Raw genomic sequence first — 17,641 nt, forward strand, 5'->3', positions numbered from 1 at the left:
GGATGTTAGCTAGCTAGCTATCATTAGCGACTAGGCTAATGCTAACTTAACCAGCCAGCTACTATAGCTGACTAATAAAAAATAACGTAATATTAAATTAAATAGGTTAACAAGTAGATACGACAGAAGTGTGTCTAAAACACAGTAGGTAATATAGACCGAAAGCGTCTAAATAGCTTGAATCTTTCGGCTATGTTGGCTAGCAAGCTACCGAGGTGGTTGACGAGCTGTTTATGAAGAACCGTCCACTAGATTATACGTCACGCTGCAGCATCGCCTGAAAGACGCACATCGCCGTCTGCTGACTGGAGGGAAACGCAGTTGAGGATCACATTTTATTTTCAGACAAAGATTATTTTACATGGATTTAATTAAATAATACTATTGTATTGAGACATACAAAGACCTGGATGTGTTGATTGATTAGTGCGAATAAAAAATGTTTACTACAGCACATTTAACTAAGGCAGTTTCATTCATTCAAGCTAAATCTAAATAAGTAGGCAGCTACTGTAGGTCTATACTGCTCCTACATGGTGTTACAATACATCATGTAGATGTATATAATGAACAGACTAGGTCTATACTGCTCCTACATGGTGTAACAATACATCATGTAGATGTATATAATGAACAGACTAGGTCTATACTGCTGCTACATGGTGTAACAATACATCATGTAGATGTATATAATGAACAGACTAGGTCTATACTGCTCCTACATGGTGTAATAATACATCATGTAGATGTATATAATGAACAGACTAGGTCTATACTGCTCCTACATGGTGTAACAATACATCATGTAGATGTATATAATGAACAGACTAGGTCTATACTGCTCCTACATGGTGTAACAATACAGTGCATTCGGAAAGTATTCAGACCCTTTCACTTTTTCCACATTTTGTTACATTACAGTCTTATTCTAAAATGATTAACACTACCGTTCAAAAGGTTGGAGTCACTTAGAAATGTTCTTGTTTTTGAAAGAAAAACACTTTTTTTGTCCGTTAAAATTACATCAAATTGATCTGAAATACAGTGTAGACATTGTTAATGTTGTAAATGACTATTGTAGCTGGAAACAGCTGATTGTTTATGGAATATCTACATAGGCATACAGAGGCCCATTATCAGCAACCATCACTCCTGTGTTCCAATGCCACGTTGTGTTAGCTAATCCAAGTTTATCATTTTAAAAGGCTAATTGATCATTAGAAAACCCTTTTGCAATTATGTTAGCACAGCTGAAAACTGTTGTGCTGATTTAACAAAGCTTTTGTAAACAGTGTTGTTGCATAACAATCAGGCAGTAGAACAACAATAATCATCACCCTCTTGACCAATCTTCCCTCCCCTTAACATTGGGTTTGATTCAGACCCTGTCAGTGTACCAGGTGGACATTGGGTTGATTCAGACCCTGTCAGGGTGCCAGGTGGACATTGGGTTTGATTCAGACCCTGTCAGTGTACCAGGTGGACATTGGGTTTGATTCAGACCCTGCCAGTATGCCAGGTGGACATTGGGTTTGATTCAGAACCTGCCAGTGTACCAGGTGGACATTGGGTTTGATTCAGACCCTGTCAGTGTACCAGGTGGACATTGGGTTTGATTCAGACCCTGCCAGTGTGCCAGGTGGACATTGGGTTTGATTCAGACCCTGCCAGTGTACCAGGTGGACATTGGGTTTGATTCAGACCCTGTCAGTGTACCAGGTGGACATTGGGTTTGATTCAGACCGTGCCAGTATGCCAGGTGGAAATTGGGTTTGATTCAGACCCTGCCAGTGTACCAGGTGGACATTGGGTGGATTCAGACCCTGTCAGTGAACCAGGTGGACATTGGGGTTGATTCAGACCCTGCCTTTGTACCAGGTGGACATTGGGTGGATTCAGACCCTGTCAGTGTACCAGGTGGACATTGGGTTGATTCAGACCCTGTCAGTGTACCAGGTGGACATTGGGTTGATTCAGACCCTGCCAGTGTACCAGGTGGACATTGGGTTTGATTCAGACCCTGTCAGTGTACCAGGTGGACATTGGGTTTGATTCAGACCCTGCCAGTATGCCAGGTGGACATTGGGTTTGATTCAGACCCTGCCAGTGTACCAGGTGGACATTGGGTTTGATTCAGACCCTGTCAGTGTACCAGGTGGACATTGGGTTTGATTCAGACCCTGCCAGTATGCCAGGTGGACATTGGGTTTGATTCAGACCCTGCCAGTGTACCAGGTGGACATTGGGTTTGATTCAGACCCTGCCAGTGTACCAGGTGGACATTGGGTTTGATTCAGACCCTGCCAGTGTACAAGGTGGACATTGGGTTTGATTCAGTCCCTGCCAGCATGGCCAGAAATGTATTCCAAGGTCAGTAACTTATAACCACAGAACCACCCCAGACCTTTCAAGCCTGACTAAAAACACCTAAGTATTAGATTTACTGCCATGGTCTAGTATGTCACTGCATCAGACACCATTCACAATGCTGGCTGAGGTACGAGTAAAACATGACACATTATTTCCTAACCATTCACAATGCTGGCTGAGGTACGAGTAAAACATGACATATTATTTCCTAACCATTCACAATGCTGGCTGAGGTACGAGTAAAACATGACATATTATTTCCTAACCATTCACAATGCTGGCTGAGGTACGAGTAAAACATGACACATTATTTCCTAACCATTCACAATGCTGGCTGAGGTACGAGTAAAACATGACATATTATTTCCTAACCATTCACAATGCTGGCTGAGGTACGAGTAAAACATGACATATTATTTCCTAACCATTCACAATGCTGGCTGAGGTACGAGTAAAACATGACATATTATTCCCTAACCATTCACAATGCTGGCTGAGGTACGAGTAAAACATGACATATTATTTCCTAACCATTCACAATGCTGGCTGAGGTACGAGTAAAACATGACATATTATTTCCTAACCATTCACAATGCTGGCTGGGGTACGAGTAAAACATGACATATTATTTCCTAACCATTCACAATGCTGGCTGAGGTACAAGTAAAACATGACATATTATTTCCTAATTGTAAAAAAATTCCCACTCCTTAATCAACTAGTCTCTCACTGTTTAACCAGAATAACAGGAGTTGTGTCCTTCAAACTGTTAGATTATTAGTCCAAAAGAATATTCAGCTACTTAGATGTCATGTATTGTCATGTTATGCTCACTATAAGAAGTCCTGAATGTATTGAAATGCCTGGAGGGGATGTGTTAATTCATAACCCATCATTTATATCTGTTAATTCATAACCCATCATTTATACCTGTTAATTCATAACCCATCATTTATAACCCATCATTTATAACCCGTCATTTATACCTGTTAGTTCATAACCCATCATTTATACCTGTTAGTTCATAACCCATCATTTATACCTGTTAATTCATATCCCATCATTTATACCTGTTAATTCATAACCCATCATGTATACCTGTTAATTCATAACCCATCATGTATACCTGTTAATTCATAACCCATCATTTATACCTGTTAATTCATAACCCATCATTTATACCTGTTAATTCATTACCCATCATTTATACCTGTTAATTCATAACCCATCATTTATACCTGTTAATTCATAACCCATCATTTATACCTGTTAATTCATAACCCATCATTTATACCTGTTAATTCATAACCCATCATGTATACCTGTTCATTCATAACCCATCATGTATACCTGTTAATTCATAACCCATCATTTATACCTGTTCATTCATAACCCATCATTTATACCTGTTAATTCATAACCCATCATTTATACCTGTTCATTCATAACTCATCATTTATACCTGTTAATTCATAACCCATCATTTATACCTGTTAATTCATAACCCATCATTTATACCTGTTAGTTCATAACCCATCATTGATACCTGTTAATTCAGGGGCGGTTCAGGCAGGCTGGCACGCTCCCTAACCATACTCGGCAGGAACTCATGGGGATCCATAATAAACCCCAGGAAGAGTAGCTGCTGCCTTGACAGGAACTAATGGGGATCCATAATAAACCCCAGGAAGAGTAGCTGCTGCCTTGGCAGGAACTAATGGGTATCCATAATTAACCCCAGGAAGAGTAGCTGCTGCCTTGACAGGAACTAATGGGTATCCATTATAAACCCCAGGAAGACTAGCTGCTGCCTTGGCAGGAACTAATGGGGATCCATAATAAACCCCAGGAAGAGTAGCTGCTGCCTTGGCAGGAACTAATGGGGATCTATAATAAACCCCAGGAAGAGTATCTGCTGCCTTGGCAGGAACTAATGGGGATCCATTATAAACCCCAGGAAGACTAGTTGCTTCCTTGGCAGGAACTAATGGGGATCCATAATCAATACAAATACTTGTATCAATATATTTGTGTCTCTTTACTCTCGGATTCTAAAAAGCTAATTAGCATCAAAGTAGACGACATGCAAGACTACAAATCCCTGCAAGCTCCTGCATGTCATCTCTAGCCGACTCCTTTCACAGAACAGTTCACTGAATTGTCCATTGAAATAAATTTTGACAATTTAATCATTGCTACATTAAGGCCTGATTGGTGGAGTGCTGCAGAGATGGTTGTCCTTCTGGAAGGTTCTCCCATCTCCACAGAGGAACTCTGGAGCTCTGTCAGAGTGAACATCGGGTTCTTGTTCACCTCCCTGACCAAGGCCATTCTCCCACGATTTCTCAGTTTGGCCGGGCGGCCGGCTCTAGGAAAAGTCTTGGTGGTTCCAAACTTCTTCCATATAAGAATGATGGAGGCCACTGTGTTCTTGGGGACCTTCAATGCTGAAGACATTTTTTGGTACCCTTCCCCAGATCTGTGCCTCGACACAATCCTGTCTCAGAGCAATATGGACAATTCCTTTGACCTCATGGCTCGGTTTTTGTTCTGACATGCACTGTCAACTGTGGGACCTTATATAGACAGTTGTGTGCCTTTCCAAATCATGTCTAATCAATTGAATTTACCACAAGTGGACTCCAATCAAGTTGTAGAAACATTTCAAGGAAGATCAATTGAATCAGGATGCATCTGAGCTCAATTTCGAGTCTCATAGCAAAGGGTCTGAATACTTAAGTAAATACATTTGGAAAAATGTTTTTAAAAAATGATTTTGTTTTGTCATTATGGGTTATTGTGATGTCATTATGGGGTATTGATTATTCAATTATAAAATTATTCAACTTTAGAATAAGGCTGTAATGTAACTAAATGTTTAAAAAGTGAAGGGGTCTGAATACTTAATGAATGCACTGTATACCCCTTGCAGTTTTGTACACAGTCATGTGATACGTGGTATAGAAGAGTCCAATCTTAGGAGAGTACATGAGAGGCACTATAATGTGTGTCTGCAGGTGTCTATCTGGTTAAAACCACTGTTACAGGAGCCCCTCCACCCTCTGGTGGGATGGATCATGTCTACAGAGAAACCTAGATTCAAATACTTAGATTTGTGTGTATTGGGTATATGTTGTGAAATTGTTAGATTTTACTTGTTAGATATTACTGCACTGTTGGAGCTAGAAACACAAGCATTTCACTACACCCACAATAACATCTGCTAAACACGTGTATGTGACCAATAAAATGTGATTTTGATTTGAAATAAACGTCCTATTTATCAAAGATGCTTTTGGCTGGAGTCAAAATGACTCCAAAGGATTTGAATTTGTTAAAAGTCCATATTGATACAGAAACACTAAACCATGATATAGATTTCTTAAGAACAAGTTGATTGACAAAGTCATGAAAATTTGGAAGAATTGAATGAACCACATTTTGGCTATGATAAAAGATATGCCTCTGGGGTCAAAATGATCCATGTCAGAAGTATGGTTCAACGCAAATATGTAGTGGGTGTAAAGTTTGTTTTCAATTCTCACTTATTAAACACAAATCAATCAACACATGCTTCTCTTTGAACGACTTAATGTAATATTAATATTTTATGAAATAAATGAAAAATAAACGTTTGGTTCCTCAACTGCGTTGCCCCCTCCAGTCAGCAGATGGCGATGTGCGTCTTTTAGGTTCAGGCGATGCTGCCAGTGTGACGTATAATCTAGTGGACGGAACGCTCCTTCAACAACAACAGCTAGTCAGACACCTCGGTAGCTTTCTAGCAAACATAGCTACAACATTCACGCTCTTTACACTGGTTTGGTGTATATTAGTCGCTGTGTTTTAAACACACTTCTGTTGTATGTACTTGTTGGCCCATTTAATTATATATTTACGTTGTTTGTCAGCTAGCTGGTTTGCTAGGTTAGCTTAGATCTAGGCTAGTCGCTAATGCTAGCTAGCTAACATCCCCGACCATGAGTTCACTAAGCTACTCTCCTCCTACAGTAAAACAAGAAGTAGAGGCTGAGGCTGTTACCGTGAAAGAAGAAGAGAAAGACGTTTCAGTTAAAGAAGAGGAAGACGCGTTTAGAGTGAAAGAGGAGGAGGATGTCGTTTTTGGAGTGACAAAGGAGGAGGAAAATGGATATCTGGGCCCGGTTTCCCAAACGCATCTTCAGGCACCCAATGGTTCTAACGGTGAACTTAGCAGTAAGATGGTTTTGAGAAACCATTCCCTGATTAACACTAGTAAGTACTGTCTTAAAAACAGAGGCACAAACTCTGCAGTTGTTGAACAGATGTGTGGTGTTAAAGGGGAAATCTGCAATTGCTACATTCATATTTGGACTTTTAAATTATTAATTTATAGCCATTGATTCTTGAAGAATATAACACATGCCTCATGAGCTTAGTTCAACTGTTGTACCCCATCAGAACCCCAAATAAGCTTTTTTTACTCTGTTTAGAAACAATGTAAATCAACACTGTATAGCCTCAAACATGGTTAAAACTATAATGTTGATATCATTGATGGTCAGTCCTTGTATCCATAGGTCTGTCTATGAATTAGAGACCAGTTACATTTCCCCAGCCCCATCCATCATCTTATAACCAAAACAGTGGTGGAATTACAGCTTTGTCATTGTTTCAACTGCAAATTGGTTGATTGATTGTTGTGTGGCTTTTTTAAAGGGACAACCTAGGATTTAAACAACAACAAAATGGCTGCCCAGAGACTTGGTTTGGTAAACAGTTGAGGGATGGGGGCTGGAGAAATGTAACCACTCTCAAATTCATAGAGAAAACTATTGTATCAACCTTAACCCAAAACCTAGCGACCTCGTCAAGAAGTTCAAATCAAAATCAAATTTATTTATATAGCCCTTCTTACATCAGCTGATATCTCAAAGTGCTGTACAGAAACCCAGCCTAAAACCCCAAACAGCAAGCAATGCAGGTGTAGAAGCACGGTGGCAAGGAAAAACTCCCTAGAATGGAAGGAACCTAGGAAGAAACCTAGAGAGGAACCAGGCACTGAGGGGTGGCCAGTCCTCTTCTGGCTTTGCCAGGGTGGAGATTAACAGAACATGGCCAAGATGTTCAAATGTTCATAAATGACCAGCATGGTCAAATAATAATAATCATAGTAGTTGTCGAGGGTGCAACAAGTCAGCAACTCAAGAGTAAGTGTCAGTTGGCTTTTTCATAGCCGATCTTTGAGAGTATCTCTACCGCTCCTGCTGTCTCTAGAGAGTTGAAAACAGCAGGTCTGGGACAGGTAGCACGTCCAGTGAACAGGTCAGGGTTCCAGCAGGTCTGGGACAGCAGGTCTGGGACAGGTAGCACGTCCGGTGAACAGGTCAGGGTTCCATAGCCGCAGGCAGAACAGTTGAAACTGGAGCAGCAGCACGACCAGGTGGACTGGGGACAGCAAGGAGTCATCATGCCAGGTAGTCCTGAGGCATGGTCCTAGGGCTCAGGTCCTCCGAAAGAGAGAATTAGAGAGAGCATATTTAAATTCACACAGGACACCGGATAAGACGAGAAATACTCCAGATGTAACAGACTGACCCTAGCCCCCCGCCACATAAACTACTGCAGCATAAATACTGGAGGCTGAGATAGGAGGGGTCAGGAGACACTGTGGCCCTGTGGCCCCATCCAGTTCAGACATCTTGGCATAACAATTATAAGGTGTTGACTTGACAGTCGCTGGACCCAGGTTTGAGTCCAGCTCAGGGCTACCCCCTGAATTGACTACACTATGAATACAAGGACTGGCCATCCATGATGTCATAATGACAGTTTAACCAGGTTTCTAGGGTATATAGTATATTCTAGAATTCATCCATGATGTCATAATGATAGTTTAACCAGGTTTCTAGGCTATATAGTATATTCTATAATTCATCCATGATGTCATAATGATAGTTTAACCAGGTTTCTAGGCTATATAGTATATTCTAGAATTCATCCATGATGTCATAATGATAGTTTAACCAGGTTTCTAGGCTATATAGTATATTCTATAATTCATCCACAATGTCATAATGATAGTTTAACCAGGTTTCTAGGCTATATAGTATCTTCTAGAATTCATCCATGATGTCATAATGATAGTTTAACCAGGTTTCTAGGCTATATAGTATATTCTAGAATTCATCCAGGATGTCATAATGATAGTTTAACCAGGTTTCTAGGCTATATAGTATATTCTGGAATTCATCCATGATGTCATAATGATAGTTTAACCAGGTTTCTAGGCTATATAGTATATTCTAGAATTCATCCATGATGTCATAATGATAGTTTAACCAGGTTTCTAGGCTATATAGTATATTCTATAACTGCCGGTGTAGATTTCCTGTGGGGCGAAAATTATTAGAGCTGTTGATAAGTCATTGTATAATTTTCAGTATTTTTGTTTTCATGCCATTACATCAATATAGCCCAACCAGAGGAATAAACTCTTCCTGAACAACCACGTCCTGCTGGCCTTCATAAATTCTGACGTTGCTGGTAATAGGCTTCGACACAAGCAGTTGGCAACCTACATTTGGAGTGCAAATTTATCTGACCATTTCTACTGATCTGGTGCCAGTTATGATTTTAATATGCACATTTTACTGGAACAGTTTAATTGAATTTATAATAGTATCTCAAAATCATTGTCTGTGATTAATCTACATTCTATCTAAATCTAAATGAAAATTATACAAATCTAAAAGTAACTTTTATTGCCAACTGTAAAAAATTGCCTACATAAAGCCTGCAGGTAGAAAATATCCTCTGCTATTACTCTGACATTTCACATTCTTAAAATAAAGTGATGATCCTAACTGACCTAAGACAGGGAATTTTTGCTAGGATTAGTTGTCAGGAATTGTGAAAAACTGAGTTTAAATGTATTTGGCTAAAGTGTATGTAAACGTCCGACTTCAACTGTATATTGCTGTTCACTGGACCCTATGATCACTTGGCTACATAGCTGATGCCTGCTGGACTGTTCATTAATCACGGTACTCCATTTTGTTTATTTTGTTTATCTGTCGGCCCCAGCCTCGAACTCAGGCCCTGTGTGTAGTTAACTGACCCTCTCTGCCCATTCATCACCATTTTACCTGTTGTTGTTGTCTTAGCTGATTAACTGTTGTCTTACCTGTTGTTGTCTTAGCTAGCTCTCCCAATCAACACCTGTGATTGCTTTATGCCTCGCTTTATCTCTCTAATGTCAATATGTCTTGTATACTGTTGTTTAGGGTAGTTATTGCTTTATTTTACTGCGGAGCCCCTAGTCCCACTCAACATGCCTCAGAGAGCTCTTTTGTCCCACCTCCCACACATGCGTTACCTCTGTGGTGGTTAATTTCTTTACTATCAAATGAGGAGAGACTAACTTCACACAAGTCAGTTATACTTAAACTAAATCTTTAATAATAAGAGCTTTGCAATAGCAATGACTTATCAACGATTCACCATTTTCTAATGATCCGTTGAGAGTGGCAAAACAAAAGTACAAAGATCTTTTATAGCCAAGATACACATCTTTCAACCTACATGACGAACAACAGATACATAGAATGGTCACAATGTTAACATTTGTATGAAAGATATCTATAATACATAGCAGACAGCATCTGCTGTGTCAACAGTTTTCATTGTATAGACCAGTGTCTGGTCCTCCTACTCCAAACTGGAACCGTCTCTTCCTGGTACGGTATAGAACAGAACCATTAGCTCATGTTCTCTGGATGCTCTTTAGGCTTTATTACCCAAAGACATCGTAAATCTCCTCTGTCAGTGTTATCTCATAGAGGCCCATCCTCAGTAGAACACACACACACAATAGTTAACAGAATACTCTATTCTGTAAAATAAAACAACCATTATAAGCATTATAACATAATCTTGCAATTTCCCTGACACATCACCTAGCATAACTGTTGCCTCCAGAGATGCAACCTCTCTTATCGTCACTCAATGCCTAGGTTTACCTCCACTGTACCCGCACACTACCATACCCCTGTCTGTACATTATGCCTTGAATCTATCCTACCACGCCCAGAAATCTGCTCCTTTTATTCTCTGTTCACAACGCACTAGACGACCAGTTCTGATACCCTTTAGCCGTACCCTCATCCTACTCCTCTGTTCCTCGGGTGATGTAGAGGTTAAGCCAGGCCCTGTGTGTCCCCCGGCGCTCTCATTTGTTGACTTCTGTAACCGTAAAAGCCTTGGTTTCATGCATGTTAACATCAGAAGCCTCCTCCCTAAGTTTGTTTGACTCACTGCTTTAGCACACTCCGCCAACCTTGATGTCCTTGCCGTGTCTGAATCCTGGCTTTGGAAGGCCACCAAAAATTCTGAAATTTCCATCCCCAACTACAACATTTTCCATCAAGATAGAACTGCCAAAGGTGGAGGAGTTGCAATCTACTAGAGAGATGGCCTGCAAAGTTCTGTCATACTTTCCAGGTCTATGCCCAAACAGTTTGAGCTTCTAATTTTAAAAATGAATCTCTCCAGAAATAAGTCTCTAACTGTTGCCACCTGTTACAGACCCCCCTCAGCTCCCAGCTGTGCCCTGGACACCATATGTGAATTGATTGCCCCCATCTATCTTCAGAGTTCATTCTGTTAGGTGACCTAAACTGGGATGCCTGGTTGTTCTTTAAAAGTAATTTCCTCACCACCTTAAATAAGCATGCCCCTTTCAGAAATTGTAAAACTAAGAACAGATATAGCCCTTGGTTCACTCCAGACCTGACTGCCCTCAACCAGCACAAAAACATCCTGTTGCGTACTGTACTAGCATCGAATAGTCCCCACGATATGCAACCTATCAGAGAAGTCGGGAACCAATACACACAGTCAGTTAGGAAAGCAAAAGCTAGCTTTTACAAACAGAAATTTGCATCCTGTAGCTTTAACTACAAAAAGTTTTGGGACACTGTAAAGTCCATGGAGAATAAGAGCACCTCATCCCAGCTGCCCACTGCACTGAGGCTAGGAAATACTGTCACCACCAATAAATCCACTATAATCGAGAATTTCAACAAGCATTTCTCTACAGCTGGACATGCTTTCCTCCTGGCTACCCCAACCCCGGCCAACAGCTCCCCACCTCCCACAGCTACTTGCCCAAACCTCCACAGCTCCTCCTTCATCCAAATCCAGATAGCTGATGTTCTGAAAGAGCTGCAAAACCTGGACCCGTACAAATCAGCTGGGCTAGACAATCTGGACCCTCTCTTTCTAAAATTATCCGCCGCCATTGTGGCAACCCCTATTACTAGTCTGTTCCACCTCTCTTTAGTATCGTACTATTGTAAAGTGGTTGTTCCACTGGATATCATAAGGTGAATGCACCAATTTGTAAGTCGCTCTGGATAAGAGCGTCTGCTAAATGACGTAAATGTAATCGAATCGTCTGAGATTCCTAAAGATTGGAACGCTTCCGCGGTCATCCCCCTCTTCAAAGGGGGTGACACTCTAGACCCACACTGTTACAGACCTATATCCATCCTGCCCTGCCTTTCTAAAGTCTTCGAAAGCCAAGTTAACTAACAGATCACTGACCATTTTGAATCCCACCGTACCTTCTCCGCTGTGCAATCCAGTTTCCGAGCTGGTCACGGGTGCACCTCAGCCACGCTCAAGGTACTAAACTATATCATAACCGCCATCGATAAAAGACAGTACTGTGCAGCCATCTTCATCAACCTGGCCAAGGCTTTCGACTCTGTTAATCACCGTATTCTTATCGGCAGACTCAACAGCCTTGGTTTCTCAAATGACTGACTCACCTGGTTCTCACCTGGTGAGCCTGTTGTCCGGACCTCTGGCAGTCTCTATGGGGGTACCACAGGGTTCAATTCTCGAGCCGACTCTTTTCTCTGTATATACCAACGATATTGCTCTTGCTGCGGGTGATTCTATGATCCACCTTTACGCAGACGACACCATTTTGTATACATCTGGCCCTTGTTTGGACACTGTGTTAACAAACCTCCAAACGAGCATCAATGCCATACAACTCTCCTTCCGTGGTCTCCAACTGCTCTTAAACGCTAGTAAAACTAAATGTATGCTCTTCAACCGATCGCTGCCCGCACCCGCCCGTCCAGCATCACTACTCTGGACGGTTCTGACTTAGAATATGTGGACAACTGTAAATACCTAGGTGTCTGGCTAGACTGTAAACTCTCCTTCCAGACTAATGTTAAGCATTTCCAATCCAAAATGTAATCTAGAATCGGCTTCCTATTTCGCAACAAAGCCTCCTTCACTCACGCTGCCAAACATACCTTCGTAAAACTGACTATCCTACGGATCCTTGACTTCGGCAATGTCATTTTCAAAATAGCCTCCAACACTCTACTCAGCAAACTAGAATGCAGTCTATCACAGTGCCATCCGTTTTGTCACCAAAGCCCCATATAGCACCCACCACTGCGACCTGTATGCTCTCTTCGGCTGGCCCTCGCTACATATTCGTCGCCAAACCCACTGGCTCCAGGTCATCTATAAGTCTTTGCTAGGCCGCCTTCACTCAGCTCACTGGTCACCATAGCAACACCCACTCATAGCACGCGCTCCAGGAGGTATATCTCAGTGGTCATCCCCAAAGCCAACACCTACATTGGCCAATCACTGGAACGAATTGCAAAAATCGCTGAATTTGATGACTTTCATCTCCCTCACTAACTTTAAGCATCAGCTATCTGAGCAGCTTACCGATCGCTGCAGCTGTACATAGTCCATCTGTAAATAGCCCATCCAACTACCTACCTCATCCCCATGTTTTTATTTACTTTTTTTGCTCTTTTGCACACCAGTATTTCTACTTGCACATCATCATCTGCACATCTATCACTCCAGTGTTAATCTGCTAAATTGTAATTACTCTGCTACTATGGCCTATTTATTGCCTTACCTCCTTACTCCATTTGCACACACTGTATATAGACTTTTCTATTGTGTTATTGACTATGCGTTTGTTTACTCCATGTGTAACTCTGTGTTGTTGTTTTTGTCGCACTGCTTTTCTTTATCTTGGTCAGGTCGCAGTTGTAAATGAGAACTTGTTCTCAACTGGCCTACCTGGTTAAATAAAGGTGAAAAAAAAATGAAATTAAAACATCTTAACTTTATTTACAACAACCAAATGGATACTGTCATTAACGCGGTTCTTCAATAATTACACATAATTCTTAATACTGTAGCTGTTTTGTTAGTCACGTTCAACTATCATCAGCTGATCCAGGAAATCTTTTTCTGAATGACAGTCACATGACAAACATCACGACATGCAACAACAACCAAAGTGCTTCTTCATTCATTACTCTGGTAAAGACAGTTATGCTGTGCTCCACTTTGGATCCAAGATCCTTAACAAATTGATGTTTATAATGTTATTGTCTGCTTGATTTACTGTAGGGTCTCGTTAGTCTGTTTGCACACAGAGATACTTAGCTCATAATGTGTAGAGAACTGTTCCTTGATGGATAGGCTATTGTACAACACACAGAGCTATTTTCCTATATTTGTTGTTAGAAGAAGTTATGGGTCCTACAGTAGGTCTATGTTATTGTTAGGTGAAGTTATGGGTCCTACAGTAGGTCTCTGTTTTTGTTAGGTGAAGTTATGGGCCAATTTGGCAAACAGTGTGCAAACCCTCATTTTCAGGCTGATGGAAAAGCCATAGAGCATTTTACTGGTTGAAGTGTTTTTTAAGTACAAAGTGGTTGATTTGCGATGATGACACAAACATTATATTAAGCAAGACATTCAAACGAGCCTTACAATTATAATCCAAAGTAGTGTGAAATGTACTCATAAGCAACCTGGTAATGGAGCAAACCATTTTTGCTCCAGGCAGATATACTACATCCATAACTAGTGGTTTCCTCATTACCAGATATACTACATCCATAACTAGTGGTTTCCTCATTACCAGATATACTACATCCATAACTAGTGGTTTCCTCATTACCAGACATACTACATCCATAACTAGTGGTTTCCTCATTACCAGAAATACTACATCCATAACTAGTGGTTTCCTCATTACCAGATATACTACATCCATAACTAGTGGTTTCCTCATTACCAGATATACTACATCCATAACTAGTGGTTTCCTCATTACCAGATAGACTACATCCATAACTAGTGGTTTCCTCATTACCAGATATACTACATCCATAACTAGTGGTTTCCTCATTACCAGTTATACTACATCCATAACTAGTGGTTTCCTCATTAGCAGATATACTACATCCATAACTAGTGGTTTCCTCATTACCAGATATACTACATCCATAACTAGTGGTTTCCTCATTAGCAGATATACTACATCCATAACTAGTGGTTTCCTCATTACCAGATATACTACATCCATAACTTGTGGTTTCATCATTACCAGATATACTACATCCATAACTAGTGGTTTCATCATTACCAGATATACTACATCCATAACTAGTGGTTTCCTCATTACCAGATATACTACATCCATAACTAGTGGTTTCCTCATTACCAGATATACTACATCCATGACTAGTGGTTTCCTCAATACCAGATATACTACATCCATGACTAGTGGTTTCCTCGTTACCAGATATACTACATCCATAACTAGTGGTTTCCTCATTACCAGATATACTACATCCATAACTAGTGGTTTCTTCATTAGCGGGAGGAGTTTCTACAACAACTTGCATTGCCCTCGTGCCGCAATTTTAGCAAACACAGAAAGGGGCCTATATTGGAGACCAGAAGTCATCTGGCACATTGCTTAGGGTTTCAACAACATGAATAACTTATTTCTAGTCTACAATCTTAGATGTTACTACTAATGTGAAAACAAGACTAAATCTGACTATTGTTGCTATCTTGACTGTCTCCATTTTCAAATTTAACAGACTTCAATTGTTGTACAACTTCATGGGAATGCTCTGGGCATCACCCTTTACCTCAAATAAACAGTGGATTTCCACTCTTGTGGGACTTTAACCATCTGTCTGACTTTGTCATTCACACAGGAGAGAGACACGACTATTGTGGATCCTCTGGGGAGCCTGAACAACCTCATGATGCTGACAAGGCAGAGAAGAGTCTCTCCACATTAGAACACCTCAAGAAACACCAGCAGAGACCCACAGGGAAGAGAACTCACAGCTGCTCTGACTGTGGGAAGAGATTCACCTCATCAACAGCCATTAAAATGCATCAGAGAATCCACACACTAGAGAAACCTTATAGCTGTACTCAATGTGGGAAGAGTTTTGATACATCTAGCCATCTTAATGTACACCAAAAAACACACACAGGAGACAAACCTTATACCTGTGATCGATGTGGGAAGAGTTTTACTCGGCTAAGCAGCCTGATAGCACACCAGAGAATACACACAGGAGAGAAACCGTATAGCTGTGATGAATGTGGGAAGAGTTTTACTCAGCTAAGCAGCCTGATATCACACCAGAGAATACACACAGGAGAGAAACCATATAGCTGTGATGAATGTGGGAAGAGTTTTACTACTACGAGCCATCTGACTCTTCACCAGAGAACACACACAGGAGAGAAACCTTATAGCTGTACTCAATGTGGGAAGAGTTTTACTCATTCAACCAGCCTGATATTACACCAGAGAACACACACAGGAGAGAAACCTTATAGCTGCGATCAATGTGGGAAGAGTTTTACTCAGCTAGGCAGCCTGATATCACACCAAAGAATACACACAGGAGAGAAACCATATAGCTGTGATGAATGTGGGAAGAGTTTTACTACTACGAGCCATCTGACTCTTCACCAGAGAACACACACAGGAGAGAAACCTTATAGCTGTACTCAATGTGGGAAGAGTTTTACTCATTCAACCAGCCTGATATTACACCAGAGAACACACACAGGAGAGAAACCTTATAGCTGCGATCAATGTGGGAAGAGTTTTACTCAGCTAGGCAGCCTGATATCACACCAAAGAATACACACAGGAGAGAAACCATATAGCTGTGATGAATGTGGGAAGAGTTTTACTACTACGAGCCATCTGACTCTTCACCAGAGAACACACACAGGAGAGAAACCTTATAGCTGTACTCAATGTGGGAAGAGTTTTGTTCAATCTTGTGAACTGAAGATACACCAGAGAACACACACAGGAGAGAAACCTTATAGCTGTACTGAATGTGGGAAGAGTTTTGTTCAATCTTGCGAACTGAAGATACACCAGAGAATACACACAGGAGAGAAAACTTATAGCTGTATTCAATGTGGGAAGAGTTTTGTTCAATCTGGAGAACTGAAGATACACCAGAGAACACACACAGGAGAGAAACCTTATAGCTGTGATGAATGTGGGAAGAGTTATAATGATTCTAGCAATCTGACTCGACACCAGAGAACACACACAGGAAAGAAACCGTATAGCTGTGATGAATGTGGGAAGAGTTTTACTACATCTAGCATTCTGACTCTTCACAGGAGAACACACACAGGAGAGAAACCTTATAGCTGTACTCAATGTGGGAAGAATTTTACTCATTCAACCAGCCTGATATCACACCAGAGAACACACACAGGAGAGAAATCTTACATCTGTGATCAATGTGGGAAGTGTTTTACTCAGCTAAGCAACCTGGTATCACACCAGAGAACACACAGGAGAGAAACCGTATAGCTGTGATGAATGTGGGAAGAGTTTTACTTTGTCAGCAATCTGACTGTTCACCAGAGAAAACACACTGGAGAGAAACCCTATAGCTGTACTCAATGTGGGAAGTTATTTATAACATCTAGCCATATGAAGATACACCAGAGAACACACACAGGAGAGAAACCTCAAGGCTGTGACCAGAGATAATCTGATTAAAGATCTCTGATCAAATATCAGAAAATACATACATGAAGGAGTTGTTTCATGATATCAATGAATTAATGTCACAATGTAGAATGTTTTAACATTGTAGAAGGAGTATTTTAATGATGTCACAATGTAGAACCCTAAACGTTTGTCCCCTGTTCTATTGATTTCAACATGATATGGATATTAGACTCAGGGGGAAAATCCAGGCTCTGAATTGAAAGAGTATTATTTATGTGATTTAACAAAAAGTGACTAACAAAAAAAGAGTTGTGTTACACTTACCACATTGGTGACCCACTGGAATCAAAATGCAACACTTCAAAATGTAGTAATCTGTTTTCTACAAAGGTTCCTCTAACCAGTGATGTTCACATTATTCCCAGATTC

The 17,641-nt window shown here is 40.7% G+C and overlaps 1 pseudogene; it reads left to right on the forward strand.

Moving 5' to 3' along the window:
• LOC115152442 (zinc finger protein 208-like) overlaps positions 1-17,267 on the forward strand; it is a 339,225-nt pseudogene extending 321,958 nt beyond the window's left edge.
• The last annotated feature ends 374 nt before the right edge of the window (positions 17,268-17,641 follow it).

The sequence above is a fragment of the Salmo trutta genome, chromosome 17, assembly GCF_901001165.1.
Source record: "Salmo trutta chromosome 17, fSalTru1.1, whole genome shotgun sequence".
In the NCBI taxonomy this organism is placed as follows: Eukaryota; Metazoa; Chordata; class Actinopteri; order Salmoniformes; family Salmonidae; genus Salmo; species Salmo trutta.